This window comes from Mus caroli, chromosome 7 (genome assembly GCF_900094665.2).
Source record: "Mus caroli chromosome 7, CAROLI_EIJ_v1.1, whole genome shotgun sequence".
Taxonomy (NCBI): domain Eukaryota; kingdom Metazoa; phylum Chordata; class Mammalia; order Rodentia; family Muridae; genus Mus; species Mus caroli.
This window is the reverse complement of record NC_034576.1, coordinates 54,141,103-54,145,728: the sequence shown is the minus strand read 5'-3', so window position 1 is coordinate 54,145,728 and position 4,626 is coordinate 54,141,103. Positions and strand designations below refer to the sequence as shown.

The following is a 4,626-nucleotide window of genomic DNA, read 5'->3' as shown; positions in this document are numbered from 1 at the left end:
ATGTTCTAAGCTGAGAGAATGGGAAAGACCAACTAACCAAGAAAAACTTAGCAATACTGGCACTCTGGAAATTGAGACAAGAAGATTGTGAGTTCAGGCCAGCATGGGCAATAGAGTGAGACCTCAGAAAAAACAAGTTTTAAAAAATTAATAATAAAAATACCAAAGGTACAAACAGGTATATTCCTTTGCAGCTAAGAAGAAAATAAGGAAGGCCAATAGCAATGAGTATCTTAGTAAGATGTTCTTAGGAAGGTGTCTCTGACAAGATGATTGATTTAAACCAAGTTCTGTCAGAATCTGGGACACTGGCATTCAGGAAGTTTCTGAAAACTCTGCCACCTCTCAGATGTTTGATTTTGTTCTCAGTTGCTGAGCTTCTCTGAGCCTAGCCTGTAAAATTCAGTGAGGCAGGACATTGGGCACTGTAAATGATAGTAGTTGTAAAGTTTTAGAGTAATTTTTATGATTTTTGAATTTATAAATGCAATATCCCCCATGCCAAAAGACAAAAAGAACGTCAACCCACCTGTGGGTCTTTGTAATTTAAAATGGAATGAGGGCCCTGCAACAGGGCAAGCAAAGGAAGGGCTGTTTACTTCAAGATTGTATTCCATAATTTGGAGTTTTGGGTTTTTGTTTTGTTTTGGGTTTTTGTTTTTCTCTTGTTAATTTGACAGTTATTTAGCATCATGTATTTAGGCATATGACAAGTATGGTCTTTAATATGGAAAGATATTTATGGATTTGATCTACAGTGACACAACAAATCTTTTATTCTCTTAGAGCATCTTTGGGAGACCTGAGTTACTTCCAACCCACAGGACTGGGCTCCAGGATTTGCAAACATCAGCTGTCAGCTCCTTGCCTAGCTCAGGAAATCCTTTGCCACAATGTCCTGTGTGCACTATAAATTTTCCTCTAAACTCAGCTACAACACTATCACCTTCGATGGGCTCCATATCTCCCTATTCTACTTAAAGAAGCAGATTATGGGGAGAGAAAAGCTGAAAACTGCCAATAGTGATCTGCAGATCACCAATGCAGAGACGGAAGAAGAATATACTGATGATAATGCGCTCATCCCTAAGAATTCATCTGTGATTGTCAGAAGAATTCCTGTTGTAGGTGTGAAGTCTAAAAGCAAGACATATCAAATGATTCACACTAAACCAGTAATGGGAACTACAANAGCAGTTAATGACTCTTCTGCATCTATTTCTCTGGCCCAGCTTATAAAGACTGCCAATCTGACTGAGGCCAATGCTTCTGAGGAAGACAAAATTAAAGCAATGATGATACAATCTGGCCATGAATATGACCCAATCAATTACATGAAGAAAACTCCAGTAGGCTTCCCACCTCCATCTTACACCTGTTTTCGTTGTGGCAAACCTGGTCATTATATTAATAATTGCCCAACAAATGTGAATAAGAACTTTGAATCTTATCCTAGGATCAGAAAGAGCACTGGAATTCCTAGAAGTTTTATGATGGAAGTGAAAGATCCTAATATGAAAGGTGCAATGCTTACAAAAACTGGGCAATATGCAATACCGACTATAAATGCAGAGGCCTATGCAATTGGGAAGAAAGAGAAACCACCCTTCTTACCAGAGGAACCATCATCATCATCTTCAGAAGAAGCTGATCCTGTCCCAGATGAGCTCTTGTGCCTCATCTGCAAAGACACTATGACTGATGCTGCTATCATCCCCTGCTGTGGAAACAGTTACTGTGATGACTGTATAAGAACAGCACTTCTGGAATCAGATGAACATACATGTCCAACATGTCATCAAAATGATGTTTCTCCTGATGCTTTAGTTGCCAACAAGGTTTTACGACAGGCTGTTAATAACTTTAAAAATCAAACTGACTATACAAAGAGACTCGGAAAACAGGTAACTCCGTCCCCACCCCCACCATCTCCACCAAGTGCACTCATTCAGCAGAACCTGCAGCCTCCTATGAAATCTCCCACATCAAGGCAGTGGGATCCTCTGAAGAATCCAGTGATATCTTCCTCAGCTCACTTAACTCCCTGTGTAACCTCATTAGCTTCAAATTCATCTTCCTTGGCTCCTTGGCCTGAAAGCCCATCTTCTTCCCCAGCTCCAGTACCTGATACAACTGCAAGAGTATCTATATTAGTCCATTCAGAAAAATCAGATGGATCCTTTCGGGATTCAGATAACAAATTATTACCAGCTGCTGCCCTTACATCAGAACATTCAAAGGGAGCCTCTTCAATTGCTGTTACTGCTCTTATGGAAGAAAAGCTTGGCCAGGTGCCAGTACTTGAAACTCAACCTTTGTTGGGACAGTCAATATTACATGAGCAGTTTATCCCCATAACTGGTCCAGTGAGAATAAATGCTGCTCGTCCAGGTGGTGGTCAACCAGGTTGGGAACATTCCAACAAGCATGGGTACCTAGTTTCCCCACCACAGCAAATGAGAAGAGAACAAAAAAACTGTTATAGAGAAATAAACCGCTGGCAACACTACAGCAAACCATCACAGAGGAGTCAAGGCAAATCATGACCAGCAACTACACTCTTTTTGCCTGTCCCATCACCTCCTATGCAACCTCTTCCCCTTCCTCTTCCTCTAGGTATACCTCCCCCACAGTTTCCTCCTCAGTTTCCTCCTGGCTAGCCTCCACCAGCAGGATATACTGCTCCTCCTCCAGGGATTCCACCAGCTTCTGCCAACACATCAACAGCTTGGGTTTCATCAGGAGTTCACACTGCCCATTCAAATACCATCCCCACAACACAAGTACCTCTTTTGTCCAGGGAAGAATTCTATAGAGAGCAAAAACGACCAAAGGAAGAGTCTAAATTTCCCTATAGTGGGTCATCATATTCAAGAAGTTCATACACTGACTCAAAGTCAAGGCCTGGCTCAACACATTCACACTCTTACTCTCAGTCCTTCAGCAGCTCACACTCTCACTCTCCTTCATGATCATCCCATCTTCCAGAAGAGGCAGAGGCAAGATCTGCAATGACCATTCATGGTCCAGATCTCATGGATATCGCAGATCTAAGTCAAGGTCCCCTCCCTATAGAGGATATCACTCATAGTCCAGATCTGCTCCTGCATTTAAGGGACAGTCTCCCACTAAACTCGATGTACCTCAAGAAGAGATAGAACGCTACCAGGAATGGGAGAGGAAGTACTGTGAGTGGTATGAGAATAGGCAAACGACAAGCAGTAGCAGTATGGTCTAGACCCTAGGCCAACAGAAAGGTCTTTTCTCCAGAGAGAATCTTACTTCTTAATATCAAAAATCCACCCTTCACAAGAGGGTACAGAGATGACTATGCTGCTGGACAATGTTGTAGAAATCAAGGAGGCAACTATCCAGAAAAATTTTCAACAAGACACAGTCACAATGCAAAAGATAATCCAAACTCAAAAAAGAAGGAGAGTGTAAATGTTCCAGGAGACAGCAAATAAACAAGCATATGTTGGACATCAATAGGAAGAGAGGCCCTTCCAGGAGTACCTTATAGAGGCAGGGGGAAGGGGGATAAGATAGGGGGCTTCTGGAGGGGAGACTTGGAGAGGAGAAAACTTTTGAAATGTAAATAAAGAAAATATCCAATCCCTCCACCTGTTTACCTGTATTTCTTTCAGTGAGTTATTGATACCCTCCTTAAAGTACTATTACCTTTTAGAGATGGGATTTTAGTACAGATTCCTTATTTTCAGGTGTGTTGGTGTATTTAGGGCTTGCTGTGGTGGGAGAATAGGCACTGATGATGCCCATGTATTTTGTCTTCTGTTGCTTATGGTCTTTAGCTTGCTTTTCTCCATCTTGATATCTCTTGTGTTTTTTGGTCTAGGTGACTTTATGGAGGAGTTTGCCTCTTTTGTCCCTGTGTTGTCTCAGGTCTCCTGGTAGGCCTGTGGCTCTGGTTATATCAGATCACTTGTGGGGCCTACCAACTGAGAGCTCTTCACTGGGGCAGAGAAGCAGTTGATCTGTTGGGTTGGCTGTAGTAGATCTCCTGGGAGGTCTTCAGACTGCTGGGTATTCAGTGGAGCAGTCCAGCTGTCGTCCAACTGCTCTGAGGGCAGCAGGTCCTCTAGAATGTATCAAGATATGTTGTCTTCATGGGAGCAAACCAACTAGAAGTGTGCTCAGCAACAAGGAGAGGGCAGAAGGTGTGGAAGTGAAGGAAGAAGAGTGGTATCCCGGAGGGTGTGGATTTTGGTTGGTGATGGTTCCAGAGTCTACCAGGCTCCCAGCAGCAGCAGCTCTGAGCCTTGGGAGTAGGAGGTAGTTGGGGAGGAATTCTTATCAAATGCTCTGAGTGCAGTGAGTCCTCTTGGATGGATCGGGAAGTGGTGTCTTCATGGGAGCTGACCAACTAGAAGTGAGAGCTTCCTGATCCCAGAGCTACTGAAGACTTCTAAGAAATCCAGAGACTCATCAGGGATTGATGAGACTCTGATAGATCCACTCTTTATTCTCTTTGACTAATACAGAAGGTGGTACTTGTAGTGGTTCTAGAGTAGCAGAAGTATAAAGATTAATCTTTTAAAAATCTGGAATTGGACTCCGCCGAACTTAGTCTGCACAGGTGAGAGTGAGGACCACAGAGGCAGACAG

General features: G+C 42.9%; 1 pseudogene; it reads left to right on the top strand.

Annotated features, from left to right (window-relative positions):
* Nucleotides 1-893: 893 nt before the first annotated feature.
* LOC110297938 lies at nucleotides 894-3,467 on the top strand (annotated as a pseudogene).
* The last annotated feature ends 1,159 nt before the right edge of the window (nucleotides 3,468-4,626 follow it).